This window comes from Callorhinchus milii, unplaced genomic scaffold, assembly GCF_018977255.1.
Source record: "Callorhinchus milii isolate IMCB2004 unplaced genomic scaffold, IMCB_Cmil_1.0 Scaffold26, whole genome shotgun sequence".
NCBI classification, from domain to species: Eukaryota; Metazoa; Chordata; class Chondrichthyes; order Chimaeriformes; family Callorhinchidae; genus Callorhinchus; species Callorhinchus milii.
In genome coordinates this window covers 3,263,996-3,285,035 of record NW_024704767.1, presented here as the reverse complement: position 1 = coordinate 3,285,035, position 21,040 = coordinate 3,263,996, and positions in this window count along the sequence as shown.

Genomic DNA, 21,040 nt, shown 5'->3' with positions numbered 1-21,040 from the left:
CTGGCAAGAATCCCTGATGTATTACATTTCAACCATTGCATCTATTCCTAGTTCTTCCTATTTATATCCTCCCAATCCTTTGACATCTCTAAAAAGTCCTTTCTCATTTTCGTCCTCCCACCTCACAACTTATTGCAACCCACTAGTGTGAACCCTGTTCTTTATTGCCCTCAAAGTCAAAGGTTTGAGCTGTCTATTAACATTCTTTAAATGTATTGTGTCCTTCTTAAGTATTGATGTTTTTCAACTTCCTGGAGGTGTAGTAAAATCTTCCAAAATAAAACTGTTTAGCATCATAAATCTTTAGTACCATAGACAAATTGTATTTAATTGAAATATGCAAATTATTTTAGTTCTAATTTAGCTGAAGTGAAATGAATATTTAACATTAGTGGGATGATTATACGTCACATCAGTGAACAGTCATGCCTGTTTTAACAGATTCCATTTTAATAAAAATAAATAGTAGAAGTTTCATCAGTGAATAAGTGTCACACACTGAGGACAAAGGCACGGGAGAAGCAAATGCAAAATATATCTGCTGGTGAAGGGCAATCTTATCATAGAACAATGCCAATAGCTCTGAGTTGATTGCAATGGTCAGAGTTACTAATGGGTTCACAATCCAAAAAGGAATAGTAACTTAGCTGCAATATTACTGAATTCTTGAAAATTAGTCCCATTATCCCTTTAAAGTGCTCCAGTGCTTTTTTTCCCCCAACCCCCAAACGATCAGTCTGCAAGATAGCTCCTGCCAATCTGATTTGACATTTGAAATCCAGCAAAGTTGCTATAACACCCACCAACATAAGCCATTACGTGGATACGACTAAGAAATGCTGCTGGAAAGAATCAAAGGCTGTGATACACATAGAAAAGCTTATGGGTGGAGGTGTGGGAGGGAAAGAGTATGGGAGGGGGAGCGTGCTGTGCGATCAGCACTAACATCCGGAAAAATCAGGAATATCTAGGGAGTGGATAAGGAGGGGGAAGAGAATTTAAGGAGTCTTCCAAAACTGCACATGCAATCATCAGCATTGTCCACAAACAGCTGTAGCTACACATGTTTACAATTTCCTCCCTCTCTATTATATGTTAATGATTGGAGAGAAGGGTAATAATGAAGTCTAATTCGTGGGATTTGCAATCTGGATTCACATTGGATTTACAAATATTGAATCCTGATGGTAACCGATGCGAGTCACGCCAAATCTGATATACAAATCCGGCTTTACAATATCAGTCCAATACAAATGTATTCCATTTGAGTTTTGTTTTGAAAAAAACATCTGGTATTTTAATGAACATTATTTTAACATTAAAAATAAATATTTGCAGAAAAAAGCCTAGATTTAATGACATACATCATTGAATGAGATCACACCCACCTTACCTTGCGCAACACACACACACACACACCCCAACAACAAAATTACATTTGTATAGTGCCTTTTATGTCAGGAGGACGTCCCAAGGCGCTGGATAGAGTACAGCATTTCAGACACACATACACAAATCACAAAGTTACCCCAAGACAGCCTTTCCAAAGCCATCCTACCTAGCATAATTACAAAAGAATATGTACAATGACAGATAACTACAATTTGTAGACAAATGGATGGTCTAATTGTCAGTGATTGATGTAGATAAAAGGATAACTATTTGTGCGTGTAGCCTGTCATACACAATTTCTTTAAGTGCTGGAATTTCTTTTTAAGCCACGTGTGTACCATTATTAGAGATTCCTAAATCAGCCCTTTAAATACATCAACAGAAGTACTGTTGGATTTCTTGAAGGCTTCTTATTCTGATGCCTGACAACTAATGTGTGACCCATAATTAGTGCACAGTGTTCCTTTGCCTCCAACAACAAGTATTATGCATCTGTACAGAACCTTTCACAAAGGAGAATATGTCAGGGAGACGGAGTAAGAGCCTGATAAGGGGGGTGATAGGTGGAGATACATAGGAGGTGGCCAAAGTTACAGTTAAAAAATACTCCTTAAAATTGGTTTTGGAAGCAAGCAGGGAGGTGGAGGGGGGGGAAGGGGTGTAGGTGGGAATGAGGACAAGGGATTTAGGGAGAGTTCCGGAGAGTGAGACAAAGTTGGCTGAAAGCTTACTGAATGACATCAGGTTTTGCAGAGGCAATATGAAATTTACAATAAATTTTCACATTTACCAACCGCCCTACAGATCAGAAAGACTCAACTGCTTGGCACTGCTGCCTTGGCATCGGAGGTGGGAGTGAGTTCAATGGTACAGATGATGGGATGTATTGACAGTATTCCAAACAGTGATGGGTCAGCCTTATTCAATCAAATTGCGGAAGGTAACAATGTGAGAGCCAGCATCACACAGCGACAAGCGGGACAAGCACCTTAGTGGGACAAGTGGGAGCACTGTAGTAAGCACTTAGTTCAATCATTCAATCCTAAGTACTCTAGTTGCCAAGCGGAGACCAGCCACTTGTGCACAGAAAGAGAAGAAATGCTATGAGGCTAACAGTTGCATTAAATAGTTCTGCTCGAATATTTAGCTGTACGGAAGTCAGAACAGCCCAACTCCTTATACAGTAGTATTCTCTTAATTTATTTTGCTGAAAACATAAAGGAGAACAGGGCTGAATTTCAGCTCGGTCAACATTCCACAGCTGGTAGGCCATGAATGGAGGCTCACGGGTATATATTGAACAGCAAGTCTGCCAAGGGCCACAGCTGAAGGGGAGGAGGATTGCAAATAGCCCAAGGGCTGTGTAATGAGCACCACAATGATGAGACAGGGCTTCCATTCTGTGATGCTGCATATGGCCAAGTTCAAGATGGTCACAGAATGTGCCAAGTGGAGATCAAGTGCTTCCCCCAATAGGTTGTGTGTGTGTATGGTGGGGGGTGGGCAGTGTGTTGAATTAACAGACGAGATAACTAAGGATGATCTTTGCACCTCCTAGCCACTAATTACATAACTAATGCTGGAAAAGAGTTTGAGCGGATCATTATTCAACCTCTCAGCCAGGTAAATGGTCAAGTAAAGCAAAAGAAAGAGGGAAAAGATAGGTGCTGGATTTTCTTTTTTACAATGCTGTATAGATTTTTGGGGTCAGCTGGAAACCCATCAGCATGTTCAAGAGTATCCAAACCAGCCAGAATTCATACAGATCTATGCCACTTATGCATGTCATTTTCCCTTTGTTTAGACTGGAATGCACACACTCCACCCTGTAAGGACACACCCTGCTTACTTAATTCTGTAAGGCATTAGGCACAGGTTGGTGAGAGCTGAGGCTTGGGAATGCCAGATTCCCAGAGTGTATGGTGAGGCACTGCTGGAGTTTAACCAGCTAAACCCAGGTAGCTCGTCATTGTGAGCGCTGCCTGGCAAGCTTCCCGCTGCTTGCCCAGCTAGGACCATTCGATGCATTAGTACTTTGGTTTGCAGGATTAACAAGAGCCATGTGGGAAGAAGTCCTGCTCCCTGTGACCAGTCTGCACTTCCAAGTCTTGCCAACGAGCCAGGCTGGCTGGCCTATCATCAGCAGCCCTGCGTACCCACATGGCTCAGTAAATGATGACTGAGACCACAACAGAGGATCCACTTGATTCTGATTTTCCATTGCCAGACACGTCACCTTGGAGCCAGCTGAGCCCCAAGGAGAACCCCCCCCCCCCCCCCACTCACCGCTTACTTCCTCCCCTCCCTCCTCCAGGAGTTAACCATTAATTTAATGATAGATCAAGCAGAACGCCATTGGGTACTGTACACAGAACTCACTATGTGGAGGGATAAGAGCCAGAATATTCCTCGTCAAATAAAATATGGAACAAGTTAGTCACAACCATGGCATCAGACAATCAAGCACATCAGAGTAAGGTCAGCCTGCCACATTTAAATGCAATACTTTGAGGCTCTGCTTTCCTAGCCTTGGCTCAGTTTGCCCTTCAGTTTTGGCAGTGAGACATGTTGTGCAATGATATATCTCTCTGATTTATAGAAAGGCATTCTTCTCAGCTGATATCTTTTTATAGAGAGGAGTTAAGCAACCCCTCCCCCACCCCCCCACCTCCAACCCAGCCAGGTGGCTGAAAACCAAAACACCCAAAGAATGAAATGCCCCCCCTTTCTGCACTCAGTAATTTAATACCAGACACACAAAGCTCCTTTTACTGTAAACAAACAAGTCATTCTAATTTCTCATTCTAATTGGAGATTAAAATAAATCATTGTGATTTCACTCCTCCTCACTAACGTGTTCAAAATGCCGTAATCTGGTGAGTCGCTTTTAATGTTGGGTCTTAAATCTGCAGCAAAATAAGATTTTTTCCACTTTCAGCAAAAAAAAACAAAGGGTAAGAAATGCGACATCCAGTTGCTCCTTTTCTGTTGTATTCTGAGGCCGGTGACTGGTTTAATCAGGAATTCACTCCCCAGCTTGGCGTCAAGCTCTGTCGCTGTAAAGCACTCCGAGACGCTACCCCACGTGAAGGGCGCTATATAAATTCAAGTTCAGTTGTTGAATTTGTTAAACCCATTTACAATTGTGACAGTCACATGAAATGATCTCAACCTCTTAGATATATATATGATATTGACATCACAGGAACAGTTGTTAAGCCACTTCTAAATATAGCGTACCTTTTCACAGAAATCAGAAATCTGGGGTTTTATTCTATAATCATCTCAATAGGCCCAAAGGTTTTACTGGATAGTCATTTTGTCTTAAAAGTTACTTTTAATATGATATATATATGATATTTTTAATGTGATATAAGTGTCTTTGTATCTGAACTGCTATCAATCTCAACAACAAAATGGAATGGCATTAAACCATTATCAAACCGTTCAAACATTCAGTGTTAGATCAATATTTTACTGATTGTTCATGACCCACCATATTATATTTCCTCACTGAATGCTGAAACGTAATGAATATTTTTCCCACATTAATGATTTAGCAAAATCACAAGCTCTTTTACGCATTCATTTTAACCAACTCATTGATAGACAAAAAGATTTCAATATAAAGACAGTGATAGATCAAGATAAATTTTGAACAGCTTCTAGTTTTGGTAATCACAGCTAGTCTGAGAAGCAGATCGGAATCATGCTAGGTCCTTTAACATAGCAAATTGGTACCGTTGCAATTCTGCACAAGCCTTTACATGCCACCACTAATACATTCTTGAACTGTGGAGTCATCTGCGGTGGTGGACATGTATCCCCGAGACTCTATTGGGCCTGACAAGAACCTGTTTCACCCGTAACCCTTGACCTTCAGGAATGCATAGAGCACATCCACTGCACTATGCTTCTCGGTAACTCATTTTGATCATTGACTTCATGGCTGTTTGTGGATGTTGCTGAGCCCAAATTGGCTGTCGTATTCATCTGCTTTGCTCTGTTTTTTTTAAGGAAATTAGGAATTTACTCTCCATTATTCACCAGGTGAAAATTACTAGATTCAATACATTGCAGTTTAGGACTGACGTGGATCATATCATTAATTGAACTTTCTGTCTATTTTCTGTTTCACCAAATATATATTGAAGACTCAACAGATTTGCTTCACTCCAAAGAAATGAACTCTAAAGAACCAAATCTATAATTTGTGACATTTTTAATGGGATTCCCATTAGAATTCCACTTGACTTGTGGGAACTCTCTTCCACAAACTATTTAATGCTGACTGCACTCCAAGCAATGTAATAACTGAGCCATTCAGTTGTGTTGGTGCTTGTGATAGGGGAAACAGCTGAACTAGAAGAGGTTGGTTCAGTTAATAAACCATGTGGGGAATGCAATTACCTCATTAGCCTAATAATGAAGTAAATTGACGGCAGCTTATATAGGAAAAAGGGCAGCCACCCCATTCCCCCCTTTTCAATGGATGTGTGTGTGAGAGAGATGGAGAGAGAGAAGGCCCTGAATATAAGGAAAGGTGCCGAGGTTGGCTGGACTGGGGTATTTGATGATGAAAAGTGGAGAAAAAAACATTTATTTTAGTTCCAAAGTGATTTCAACTGACTTGTTCATGGCCACAAATGCTATTATTTCTAGTGATGGCAAAATAATGAGGGATGCAGTTGGAGGAAGCCAACTGGAATGGGGGAAAAGGTATCCAGAAATAAAAACAGAATAACTTAACTGATAACACATATGAGTGTGACAAAGAAAAAATTCCATGTAGTACATCTATGTAGAGCTCATCTGTTTTAGATGCTCTTAAGCATGGTGATTGGTTTCCACAAGTGTTGCACACCTGGTGACTAAAGAAGATCTTTTATTTAGTCAACCTATATGAAGGAGATTCAGTTTAAATAATACAGCGTGAGCTCTGAAGCAGTCTAGAGCCTATTGTATAGTAAATTTAACAACATGGAACAGCAACAGAATTAAACTGCATGTTTCTCACACAGTGCACCTGATCAGGCTATAGCATTTATGAGCAGTCACAAGATGACAAGATTAGATCAGATGAAGAAAGGATTTTGGCCAATCTGATCTCACCCATTCAGAATACCCATCCTAATGTCCTTCCATCATAACATTCAAGCTATTTCTTGAAAGAATCCAGCGTCCTAGGTCCAACCACCTTTTCTGAGCAATTGTTCCAGGTGTTAATTACCCTCTAGGTAGTGAAACTCTTCCTAGAATCTGTCCTGCAATTGCCTTTTGTAACTCTAAATTAATGTGTTCTACTGTCGGGTTCTACTCCTCGTGTATTGTTCGGGGTTTACTTCTTCAATCCCATTTCAGGTCTCTTTTCAATACTCTATAAGGTCACCTCTGAGACATCTTCTCAAGACTAAAGAGCCCTAGCTTCTCTAATTCTAGCACTATATACTTACACGATATATGAAGAGGCATAGAAATAGTTGAAAGCTCCACTTTCCTTTCATTCCATCTTAGTTTGTAGCTTTGAGCTTTTATTCTAATGTCTCTGCAGGTGATGTACAATGTGTTTGAAACATACATAGGTTATAAATAGCCTAAGGAATCTAATGATGAGAGGTTTTCATTTAAATTTATAATTCCTTTGCCCACTTTGTAAATTATTCCTGGAAACAAAGGATTGCTGATTTTTTTTTGACACGTCTGATGACATTTCAACTCAGTAGTAAACTGAGATTGTCATTAATAACAAAAACCTGCATTTATATCTATCGAGCATCAATCTGGTTGGAAAACCGTTCCATTTTGGGCATAATTTTTCGCACCTTTTAACACGCACAAAATTCACCTTAAAAATAAGTAATTTTTTAAATAGCTTTTTTTNGACAAAGTTTATAGTAAGAATACAAAATCTGCTTTAAATTGGGTTATCCTGTCAATGGGAGAATCTTTGAAACAAGCATCAGTTTGTCTTTTAATGATCACTCACCTTCAATGTCCTCCATAGCTTTGCCCCCTCCTACCTCTCCGATTTGCTAACCGCTTATCAACTGTCCGCTCCCTCCGCTCAGCAGACTCCGGCCTGCTCCATGTCACCCGCCCGGCCCCACCATCACCTCTCTGCCCTCACCCTCTGGAACTCCATCCCACATTCCCTTTGCCTCGTTCGCTCCCTTGCCTCCTTCAAGGCACGCCTCAAAACCCTCCTCCTTGACCATCTGGGGGAAAGTCTGCCTTGCAGCAAATATACTATTGCATCTTGAATCCTTCACAAGTGGATTCCTTGATTATTTCCTTAGTTTTTATATGTTTCATGAATAACTTTTTATAGTGGCAGATTCAATGTCTGGTATTTTTGTGTGTGATTTATCTCATCAATATCATTGACCCAATCAATTTAGTCTCTCCTTTTTTTGTTCATTCAAAAATATCCAAGCATAGTACAACAATGTAATCAGTACTAATATGAACTACTTACTCACAGACTTTTGATACAAAAGGAATTATAATGGTACTACTCAGCAACCATTACCAAGGAACTACACAAGCTACCAGATAGTGCTAATGAATTTGTCTCAACTCATTTCATGACTGATTAATCAGACAGGGTTTCACAGTCAGTTTTTGGCTAGCAGCGAGGGTTGAAACCCTCTTCTCTCCCTACTCCTCCCCTGTCCTTCTGCTATTCGAAAGAATAACATTTCTTTACCAACAGCATCCTTTAATGACTCAAGCTGGAGGCACAGACCAGCCCCATAAATGATATACAGAATTCTAACTGAGCGGTTTATGAGTGTAAAACACTGGAGCATTTCACAGTGCTTGTCCATCCAGGACCATTAAGGCTTTGGCCTTAATGGTGAAGACACACCCTCAAATTGCAGGAGCAGTCGACCAAACTGGTTTGCCATCAACATTACCTTGAATTACTGAGACCCTTTGTCTGGCTTGGCAATACATGTTTTCTTTGACCCATTCAGCCATAGGTAGACACAAATCACCTTTCTCCTTCCCCAGCCCTAAAGAAAGCAAGCCCAGTCAAAAGGACTTGATCTACTAAAAGCACAGAGCTCTGCTTTCAGTGGGATCTAGCAATAAGGCAATGTTGAACATGCGATTCACTTTACACCAGACATTTTTACTTCAAAGGGACCCCTATCCAGGAGCTACAGACCTCAAACACCTTGCACTTCCAGCATCAGAAAGATGCTTCCCATCCTCCATAGACCACAAGGAGTATGTAAAACCTATTCAACACTTCTTAGAGTGAAATAAGCTGCAATTTTGCATTACAGACAGTTTGCCTGGGGGGTAGTACAGATATGGCTCCATCTCACACGATCCATTACTGAAATCGCATATCTAGCAAATGTCTGTCTAGCCTTCCTGGAAATATTATCCGACTGATCAATTTCAAAAATGCTAACATTTGAACAATTTTTTTTCTGTCAGTTATATTATTATATTGAGGAAAAAACTCAAATTGAGAAGGGAACATTTTTCAGGAGATGGGTGTCTCTCATTTTTGTCCATTATGGCTTAATTTCATATAGAAAATGTAAAAATTGGTCATTTCTAAAACCATCGCTAGGTTTAAATAGGTCAAACGAAATGAAGCAATTCAAAGGGTATATATCCTTGAATGTCTCAGATGCCTTTCCTCATTGTCCCATTGTATTTCTAGAAAAAGACATGAGATTCAAACACCAAATCAGATTGAAGTGAAAGTTTCTTCTTACCAGCCCAAGAGAAGGTCTCTGGACAATCTCATTCACTTCTTACACCAACCTTGCACTTCCTTAATGTCCAACACATTGCAAGAAAGCTAAGCTGAGCACCCACCAGTAGTTGTTTCAACCAGGGCCATGTACCACCATTTAAACAGATGAACACTGGGAAAGAGAAGTCACTCAATTAAAAAATTAGAAGCGCATGCTTTGGAACTGATGTGCAGTCAAGTAAAAGTTGTAACCAATGCCATTTTGGGGTTAACTAACTTCCAACTCATCCCTCCAGTAAAGGCCTCAAGGCTGAAGCCTATCTTGCATTAGCCAGCCTTCCCAAAAGGAACCAATTCAAGATAAGATTTCTGCAGAGTTCCGTTCCTGCTTTGAAAATAAAGGTGTACTCCAGTGGGATGGTAGGGAAATTTGCCAGAGTAGGAAAGAGCACGTGAGCACAACCAAGGTTACTAGTCCCACTTCAATCTGAACCACTTCTCGTACTGTTATCATTGAATTTAATATTCTTGCCTACAAGGACTTGTGGATAAGAATTGCTACCCTGCAGCATTTTGAGTTGCAGCAGGAAATAACTTTAATTCTACATAACCTTTTTCAGATTACCGGTCTCTGCAGGGTTTCTTGCATCAAAGCCTTGCCTGTATTAACTTTGTTGACTTTTCCCCAAACCCAATATTATTTAACCAATAAGCAAGTGAACTTGCTTCTACATACTAACTTGGTTAAATTGTCTTGCAAGAAAATGTATCCAGACAACCATTCTCGTTTGCTCCTTTAAACCCTGTGTGTCTACTTGATATGAGTCAACATGGTACATCAGGCAAGTTCTTTAACATTTTACGTGACTTGATTTATTAAATCAGTGTCACACTTTGTAATGTGATTGTTCGACTACAAATACAGTCAGTCCACTTTACAGCAATTCCTGTGAAATGCTTTGACATGTCTCAATGATGTGATAAGTTGCTAGAACAAATACAAGGTTTATTACTGTTGTTCAATAGCACCATCTTCATATGCAAGTGAAAATGAGAAAATAATAAATGTTAGAATTATTTTAATATAATCCTTGCATTTGAAAGAGCACCTTTCAATAGTGAATAATATATAATTGGGTGGAAACAAAATAGTTAAAGATTCTATAACCATATGAGCCATGTTTGAAAGATTGTTTGTTTTCAGTGCTGTGATATAAATATATCTAAAAACTGAATGTTCTTGCCCTCTGCTGATCACATTTGGATAGCACTCTATATCCTTGACTGTACTACAGTCTCTCGGAGTGGGATCAGCTGTTCCTTCCCAGTTACAAATTGCACTCCACATCTTAACATAAAAGGAATTTTCAGGTAACATTAAAGTGAAATGGTTTACAATCAACATCTAGTAATAATTCATATAAACGTATTATTGGTTTATACAGGGGCAATACGACTTATGGTCACATTGTGAAGAGGATTCAAATACCTAAGGCCTACAAGTCGATAGTGAATTTTGTAAATTCTTTAAGGATTAAATAAGTGAATCTAGCATTCCAGGAGTTATATTGATCTGTTTTCTAGCTACAAAGATCTGTTCCAGTTAAGCAGGCCAGAGCTGACAGACTTCAAATTAAATTTTGTTTCTTCTGATTGAATTGAGAGACAATTTATTAAATCAACGTCGCACATTGTAACCTGATTTTTTTTTACACACACATTCTGAACCCTAAGTGCAACCTTTTTCAAAATTCCAAGTTGAGAGTTGACACACTTTCGTCTGAGCTACCCCTTGTATTATGTTAGAAAATAATAGGGGAAATTGCTCTCTGTTTAGAAACAATAGGTTTCAGATCTTGTAAGCACAGTGAGTGCATTAGTTATGCAAGTATTCCCATGTGCTGAGATCTATAGTACACTTATATTGTAAATGAAAGGCATTTACTGCTTATAGTGTACTAATCCTCTAATGTCCTTGTGAATTCCTATACTTTCCTTCCCACATCCTTATACCTTTATAAAATCATTTTGAAAACAAAAGTTTGTGATAGTCTGCGGCTTGCTTGATATTTTGCATGCTGAAACAATTGTGACCTTTTGAAATTAATTCCGTATACTCTTCAGTTGGATTACCACAGAACTGCTCAAATGTCATCATTAAATAATGTTGCCTTTTTTTCTGACTTAACTCATGTCGAATACAGTAAACTGAACATTTGAGGCCTGTGATTGATTTGAGTGTTTGTCACGCATGAAATGACCTCATGAGCCACTTATATCAAGTCTTCATTATTCAACAACAACAATTTGCATTTATATAGAACCTTTCACATTAAAAATGCAAGTCTCAAAAAGCTTCACAAACTATAATTTATCCGACATGAAGTGAAATGTTGTTATATAAACAAGGTTCTGCTAATCTCTGCCAGCAACAACCCATAAAGACTGATGAGATGAGCAACTAATTAATGTGAATGTGGGGTAAATTTTGATGGGTGGGTAGGGTACATTAAAGCAGGAGAAAAAAACTCCACGTTTCTTTAAATTGTACCATTGGAGCCTTTACATCCACCTCAGTCAAACGCAGATGGAACCTAAAATTAATAACACTCAAAGATTGTATATCTTTAAAGTAACTAAATTGTCAACAAATCCAATCCTCTACATATTTTTGTCAAATGTAACATAATCATGTAGCAAGCCATTTTGACAATCATTTTATTTGCAGCAAACTACAACTGCAAATAGTTATTTTCTTAATTTTTGTAATAATTACAATTTTCTCTTTTTTTAAACCCTGGATCAGATTTTAATCCCATATTGTGGAGAAAAAACATGTTTTGAAATTGATGGGAAGAATTCATGATTAATTCTAGGGTTTGACTCGTATGAAATAACTTCCTGACCCATTTAAGTTTTCATTATTCAACAGCAATAACAATTCACTGACATTAAGAAATCAGGTGAAAATCAGCCCTTATTAACCATGACATGATAACATTTGGAATTTGCCACCAAGCATCAACTGGGTGTAGTCTGAAAAAAAATTGATCCACAAAATTAGGCAAAAGCAGTGAGAAGCACTAAACAGACTAACAGTTAAGCGCGAAAATAACTAACAGTTAACAAGGTCAAGAGTGGGATCCCAGGATGAATAGCACGGACCATAAAAAGGTGGGAATGCAGAGCTGAATAATTGTGGGAAACTCTAGGTATAAAGTAAAGTACAACAACAAATGACTTGGCTGGTGCTTTGGAGATGAAAGTCAAAAAAAAATGTGCAGCCCAGCAATGGAAGATGGGAGTACTTTTGGTCTCATTTATTAATTTATTAGTTTTAAATCCTTTTCTATTTACGAGGGTAATAAGAACAGTGCAATTAATCTGAGCAAATATTACAGAGTTGACAGAACGCCCGGCTCTCTTAAGGTTAAAAGGCACATGACCGAGGTATCAAACTGATTTAGGAGCAAAGGAAAGCAAGATGCCGGAGATTAAAAACCACAGCGGCAGAGCATAAAGCCTTGTAGTTAAAGCAGAAACCAATAGGTTAAAAAATATATAACCAACTGAACATATGGCTTCAGATCAAATTATTCCAAAAGATCATTCAGAAAAAGATTATAGTACGACAAAAATTTAGTCTTGTATGATTTAAGAGGAAATCCTAAAAACCTTTTAAGTACTTTTCTTCAAGGTATTGCATTGTTAAGGTGTTAGTGCAGGGACGTGCCACTGCCAGCAAATGTGTATAAGGAAGTATTGGTGGTAAGGTAATGGGGTATGACATTGCGTTTCGTCATGGTTGAGAACTACAGCCCTTGAGATCAGACTGGGGGGTAGGGTTGTCTTGAATCACCCCCGGTCAGTTAATGTGCCTTGAAGTGTCTGTGGCCAAGAAATGAGACATGCATAGCCCACGAGCTGGGTTGTGGAATAAACTAGTTCTAATCACATGCAGTGCACTGGAGGATCTTCACTCATGTGCTGCCAACTAATGGGTCTAGAGGCTGGAGCAGAAAGAGGTGAACAAAGGGCCATGGGTCGAAAGGTGGGTGGCCTTAAGGAAACAGTCTGTCCCTAGGTTAGGTTAGACACCTCTCTTATGCTGCATTCATTTCTACAGTACAGACTTCAGGGATAGTCTGAAGTGTGTCAGACGTTGGAGAATACTAAGTTTCCGTGCTCCGAGATGTCATCTGGCATGAAGGGCGCTATATAAAGGCAAGTTGTTGTTGTGGTTTTAAGTTCTGGCTTTAATATCAACTGTCTTGTGATCATTCAAAATGAATAACCAAATCAGCCCACTTTCCACACGCTCAATAATGATTTGGAAATGTTGCCTAAAATGCACAAAGATGTTTCTTCACACAAAGAAAACATAATTCTACTCAAAAGCCCATTCCTGGAGGTTCAGAATTGTTTTTTATTCTAAAACGAGCTGGAGTTTCTTGTTTTTTTAAGTCTTGGCAAAACTCCCAGTTTATTATAAGAATTAAAGTATATGGATTTGACTCGAGATTTTAAGAATTTTCTTTCATGGCCTATGTCAGCAAAAAGATAGCATCTCTTTGTGAGTTATTAATGCACAGCTATAAACCCCGGATAACAAATTCCTTTAACATATGCGGTCCTTTCACCCTTTAATTTACCTTTTGGTTTGAAGACAAGAACAACAGCACCAAATCCCCATGGGCTCATAACACCCTGACATGGATTTGTGAAGAAGATACTGATATGATGATAAAAACCTAATAAACACAATATAAAAGCCTTGACCAGTCTTAGTTGTGTGCCAGTGTAAGCAAATCCCCCACCCAAAGCAAACAAAGAGGCCTAAAATTCAAGGACATCAACTGAGATGTTCTAAAGGGAACAACTTTAGGGCACAACCCCTGCACGTCAGCTGGACGGTAAGTGATGAACGTGTTTGTAGGAAAATATTTTGCTTGGTTCAAATCAGTAAGGAATTGATTATGGAAGCCATGAACAAATTCCAATCCGGTTATTGCAAAAGTCCCTTCTTCAGTTGCCACAAATCATCCCTGCTGATGTTTTGGTGGAAAAAAATTAGAAAAATTTCAATTTCAGGAACTTTATTATTTTCATTAATCATTGCAGTGCTGTCACCCCTGTCCTTATGGTTTAGCAGGAGATCTATTATATGGCCCATTTACTCTGAACCATATTACCTCATATGTTTTCCTGGCTGACCAAATAAGACTTAAGAGATAAAACAATTTACTGTTCATTATGATCCGTGTCACTGAAATCAATCTATTAACCTCCGTTAACTGGATCTGTGATGATATCACACACATGCATGCAAAGGGGAAAAAAAAATTTTTTTGAAGCACTGTGCCCATAAAATGCGGGAGACATGTAATTTGCCGAGCAAATACAGCTTCATTTTCTCTCAGCCGCTGCAGCTTCAGCATCTTCAAACAGCCTCTGACCTGTAAAAAAATTCTAACAAATTGGCTTCTATTGTGGAGCCAAAGGTGCTAACAATGAGGCAATGGTCGGCTGGTCCCAATGTGCGAAGTAGAAAGCTGGAGCAGCATCAATAGCTCTGGCAGTATGACAGTAACCCTTTCAGTTCTGCACCTCTCCCCAGGGCTTCCTGCCTGCGAGCTGTTTTCCCCTGCTTTGCGAAAAGTCCGCAGGTTTATATTAATATGATAATATCTGCATTTGGTGCACGTCGGAAGGATGTCCCAAAGCTCTTCGCAGGATCTTTGCTGTGAAGTGACTTTATTTTTGTAGGCAGATGCAAGCAATTTTGCACCCAGCAATGTCCCAGAAACAGCCATGAAGTGAATGACCAATTTTATTTGGCTGGCCACAACGTAGAGAGAAATCCCCTTCTCTTTTCGAATAGTGCCATGGGATCTTTAATGCCAACCCGAAGAGGCGGACGGAACCTTGGTTTAACGTCTCGTCCAAAGGGCGGCACCTCTGACAATGTAGCCTCCACCCACCCCCAGCGCTGCACTGGAGAATCAGCCGAGACTATGAGATCAGGAGGTGGGGAAAGGATAATTGGGATTCCTTTAAATGTCTTCCACCTGGGAAATGAAAATTGCGCATTTTAGGGTAACTGAATTTACCAAAGTTGTAAAGATCTTTCGTCGACATCAGTTTCTTCCTATTGCTAGACGGATATAAACAGACGCGCAAAAAGGCTTATACAGTGATGGGGCCGATGCTCTCTAACTAAATTGGGCAGTTCTGATTTTGGTGGTAATTCTGAACATGGGGCAAGAATGCCGTAGTGGACTAGAAAGAGTTAAAGATGCAGATTAGACTGCCTGAAGTAATAAGGGGCAAGGGGGAGGGGGAAATAAAATGGACAACGAAGAGGAGGGAAAGGTTGTCTGTCTCCAGCCAGGATTAAAGGAATTTCAATGGAAAAAAAATAAAAGAAAGCAGCTGGATGAAAGGGGCACTACCCCTATAGAATGAGACAAAAGAGGGTGGATTATATAAAAAAAGAGACAAAATGATTTTGAAAAAAGATAATTATGCTTCAGAACAATTACGGCAGCTATGAAGTGAAATTATAATAGTCCTTCAAAACTAATTTAAATGTGATGAAAGCGCTTGTGCAAGACAGCAGAAAATCATAAGGTTTACGATGCAGATCTCAGCTGCAAAGATAGCGATCAGATTATTCCCTTCGCTTGCATGTTAACCGCAAAGAGCATCAGTTTAGGACTGACAAGCGGTGAAGTTTGCAGCAGAGTTCAGAGTGGCGAAGGAGAGCACGGGGGGATAAATCGAAAGCTGGCACCGAGGAAGACGAACAATTAACCCTGCCTTTTGGAATGTGTGTTTTCAGTGACAATCTTCCTAAGTAAATTCAGTCAGCTGTCATCCCGCAGATCAGTGTTTATATAACTTCATATTATTTTAATACTCTGAATAAAATGTACATTTCTCAGCATATTTCTGGGTGCCGGCTCTACAGTGCTAGCTTTTGCCTTGGTACAATGGCCCTTTTGAAATTCATTCTTTTTTTAAAAAAATGAAAACTGCAGTTGATTAATTGTAACTGAGTATAACATTTAAACATTCAATCTTACTACAAGCAATTATGTCCAAATGCAGTTGGGCATAACACATGTGACAGCACATTATTTAGCATCAGATAAATGAATTAAGGGCATTTTTGTATGCTATAAAATTTTTATTTGTGTTCCTTCTATAAAGTCCTTATTTTCTGTGCAATCTCTTTAAAATTAGTTTGTGATTTTTTTTATATAAAAAATAATACTAATGTACTTTGGGCTCAGTCCATTAAATCATATGGATGGATCATTTGAAAATAATATTCTGCTGGTAAATATTACATCTTGCATTGGTTCTGCCTTATAATAGGGAAAGTAATCCTTAAAATGGTGAAAATTATCATAAATCATCACTTTGCTGTCATTCAATTGATGCACTCTATTTCTGATTGCAAGACGCTTTATAATCCTACAGAGACCAGTCAATCTTTTATGACCCATGCCAAGCCCATTACCATTGGCTTTTTAGGTTCATTCCTTTTATTAATGTGGACAGAAAATTCTTAAGAGACGCATGTTAGCAAAAAAAAACCTTTTTGTTTTATTTTACTTTTTATATCCAATTTTAAAATGTTGGAACTATTGTGCGGTTAGGAGCACTAAGAAGCAGGTTTATCGTTGTTATTTCCCATAGGGAGAATTCCTATCGTCAGCTAATCTAAGTTCGGGAGAGGCCGGGAACCAAGAAGAGGTTAGACGTTAGCAATGGGCATGCTCACTCTTGTGCCTCTCTTCCTGGACAGGTTACACAGCAGCATTGGTACTGAGTGCAAGCTGTTTGCATTCATGACTTGAGAAAAAAACTTGCATTGGGAGGGTATACAGACCACGAATAATATGGCTTGCAATATTTTTGCATTATTCTAAAGATTAACTAAGTCTTAACACCCCGCCCCCCCCTCCCCGCGCTCCCACCTCGCACCCCATATTACTTCATTCCCATTGGAAAAAGCCAGTGCTTGGAATAATATGGATAAACTGATCTTTGTAGTTTATAGACTTGTAGTGGTAATGTGCAATGCCATTTCCAATGTCACACTTTGATTTGACAGGGACAGGAGAGAGGCAAATGCAATTGCTAGAAGCAGAGAAGATCTCAGCTCTAAGGGATCATTTGAGCTGTAAATGCTGGAGTATCATACAGTCAATTTCACAGGGAGACAATAAAGGACAAAGTAATTGTAAAATAAATGCCATATACATATTCATTTCTAAGTACAATCTAAAAGCTGGCCATTGATTATGCACTTGTTATATGTACTATCTAATTCCATGAATGGTTCTTTAAATATATTCTGGATTGTATTTTTGTTTAAGTATGTTAAAAGTATCAGATGAATATTTTTGTTTGGAGAGAGCTTCTGTTCCAAAAAATTAATTAGTCAAAATATATTGCCTAGAGGAGATAATTGCTGTAAATTTTACATACAGTTTGCATAATATATATTTAGATAATGGTCTTGCACTGTTTATTAGGCTTACCTCCTTAGGCCATAACTTATTAGTGGCTGACTTTTTAATTTTGGCTTAACAGGACTGAGGCATTTGAAGCAAACTGGCCCGTTACCCAATGGAAACAGGTGTGGATCTCAAGGAGATCACGATAAATGCGGCATTACCTGCTTAACAAGAAATGAGACAGTACAGATGAGTAAACATTGTCTCTGAAGGGAACTGGACTAATGAGATCGAGATGTTCATTTCTCTGTCGTGATGAAAAACCAAACTACCAGTTTGGTGTAAAGTCAACATGGGCATCCTGTACTCTGCTGATTTTTGATTTCTAACCTATAGCGGTCGCACAGAAAGTTGAGAGGTTTTTAATTGTCAGCATTCAAACTTCCTTCTGACATAATAGAAACCACCTTTTCATATAACACATGGGATAATGGTTTTCCCCTCATTGTGCTTTTTTGAAGGAGGAACACAATTTACAACTGCTGCCTCATTGCCTTCAGTGACTGATCCGTGGCGTCGATGTGGTGCTAAATTAACTCCAGAGGGATGCACATGTTAAAACGTCTTTTCTGGTATTCTGAAAGTGGCATACATCAAACTTTGCAGTGTGGAAAGAAGCCTTGTAGCCAACACTGGTTCAAGCACCTGCAATGCACCTCGAATGTCAATTCCTTACTCCATTTACATGTTATTACGATAACCACTCATTCCAATATCCTTCTGCAGGAAGAAAAATCTTTATTCCCCTAAACTTCTTCTTGCATCCCCCTTATTTTTTTCTAATCTCTACCTAATCGACACACATACAGGTTAATTTACAGTTAGAGAACACATGTGAATTTATTCCTTATTATATATTTTCAAAATGAGTTGCCGGATTCAAACTTTAATCAGCACAATGATTCACTACAGCCCAGGTCTTATCCTCCTCTGATATTCTGAATTTGCTATGGGTGGATTCTAGTTTTTTTCATCTCCTTGATGCACAGAGTCGGGTGCCAGACATAGCACATATAATCAAAACAGGCCAGCGTGGAGTTTCACAAAGAGTCAGAAGGTCTCTCAGTTCGACCAGCTCATTTCAACACTGGAAGAAAACCAATAAATCTCATTTGAAACTCATTACATTTATGAAATGTTAATGCTATTATGAAGATAACTTACTACTTTAACCTATTCCGTTATTTCAGATTCAGAGTAATGTTGCAAACCATTTTACATTTTTTTCGAGAGATTTAGTGTGTCCAATTTTTTCTTCTAATTTTCTCCCCACTACTGACGTACACCTCTCTGCTTCTGGTCTGACCTCCATTTAAGGTAGTGGAGTGTGGTTCCACAGACACTGGTTGCCCTCCAGTACCCCAATCAAGTGACCATGTGTGAGCCTTGGCACCAAGGGATGGCAGGGCACTCAATTTTATAGGATGTAGAGCAGAGTCTGACCTCTCCCTACCCAGCTGCCATACAAGAACAAAGCCAGTGCTGTAAAGGAGCAAGGAGCAGGAACTCTGGCGTGTTAAACCCTGTTTAATCCTGGGCAAGTCGGAATGCACTGATCAGCAAACTCAGAATGGACCAACAATTTCCTAGTCTTTAAGCTGCAGTTCTATCCATTACACTATGCACCATTTTACATTTCTACCATGCTTGTGATGAACTAGACAACTTTTATTTAAATTGTTCTTTAAAGTGAAAGCAAACTGATTAAATTCAAATAGTTGCAGATTTTTTTTTAAAAAAGGCTATTTCATAGATATTGTTAAACAATTTTAATGAAATCATTTTAATGTACAAGGCATTGGTGCCAATAAGGATGTGTTTATTTTTAATTAATTGCAGATCTACATTGGCCAACAAAAAATACTGTTGCATTAATTTAATGGGCTGACAAAGTTATGTCAAAGTTTCTGTGACGGATGGTATAAAATATGCAGAATACTTTGGTTCATGTTATCTTTTCCTTTCACAGAACCCTGAAGAGATTTAGTTCCCATGTCCTGCATGATGAACATCATAAATTTATATTTGTAGAAACTGAAGGTCATCTTTTTATGTTTTCATTTAATAAATTAAATTGGCAATACATTAGTAAAACTTGTCTTAAAAAGCTTTTCAGCTTTAAGTTATTCTTGGCATCTGTGTTTTAAATTGGAAGAATTTCTTTTGAGCTTTATTTTCATAACCTTTTCATATTTAATATTCATACGTGTCTTTCCTGAACATTGACACAATCTAAGTGCACATATTTAAAAAAAAAGGTTATCACGAGTATTTATTATTTTGATTGGACTGAAGAGTTCTAATTATACAGAATTTATATTTTAAAATATGCTATGTCCACACACTGAATGAGTCAAATTTTAAAGATGGCACATTTTATTGTTGAAACCAGCATTTGGTTCCATTATGTTTTGCTGCCTGCCTTTGTAGAGTGTTCCAGATACTCATACAATGCTACCTTTTGTGCTTCGCAAAGTAAGAACTGATATTTCTCAGGAATGGATCGTCATCTTTGTGAAGAAATGACCACGTCAAACATTCCCAGGCCAGATGCTGCGTTGGAGTGGTGTGAATTAACACTGAGACTTCCACCACTGTGCTCCCCGCTAACATGTCTAAACCCCAAGCACAAAGAGGCACTCCCGATGCAGCGATCTGACATTTACATCGCCCACACCACCCTCTCACATCGCACCTCTGAATAATATTGTCAAAGCAGAATCGACGCTCACTTAATAATGTCTTTTTCAGAGACCCAAAAAGATCTGGGGATGGGGGATGGTGTTGGTGGGATACACAGATTCTTTTTTGAAGGGATGAGGCTAGTCTTTGTCGATTTTCAGGCCAGATTATTAGTAATTTCTGACAAAATGAGATTTAAATTTAGAATATACAAAATAGTGACAGCCATCTGTGAGAAATAATTGAATAATACTATTTTTTTTTAAAATTTTACAAAGTGGCCTGATTAAAATATATTTTTTAAAAAAATGGTTTTGTTTCAGGCATTTTGTTCAAGAGAGAAAACATTCAGTACTGCTTAAACTATGAATGATGAATGAGTAAGAGCTTGTTAAAAGGAACCTGTTATTTAAATAAAAGTCACAAAATTGAGTATGTGTGCTTTTCATTTCTTTGAAATTTGGCTAGATTGGTCCATGAAACAATCATTAACTCTTTGCAGATTTCATTTCTTTCTCAGCTTTCAAGATGTTTACTCGCATTCTGTTTTAGAGGATTTTATGGAGACAATATTAAACATAGAACTGTATGTTTCTCCAACTACTGAGAGGTGAGCTCCAGCGCAATGCTGAAAAAGCACCCTTTTAAAAGCATGATGTACCTGTGAACACACCAAACCTAACTGCAGAAAAGCAGCAAAAAGTCTCATCTAATTCACCAA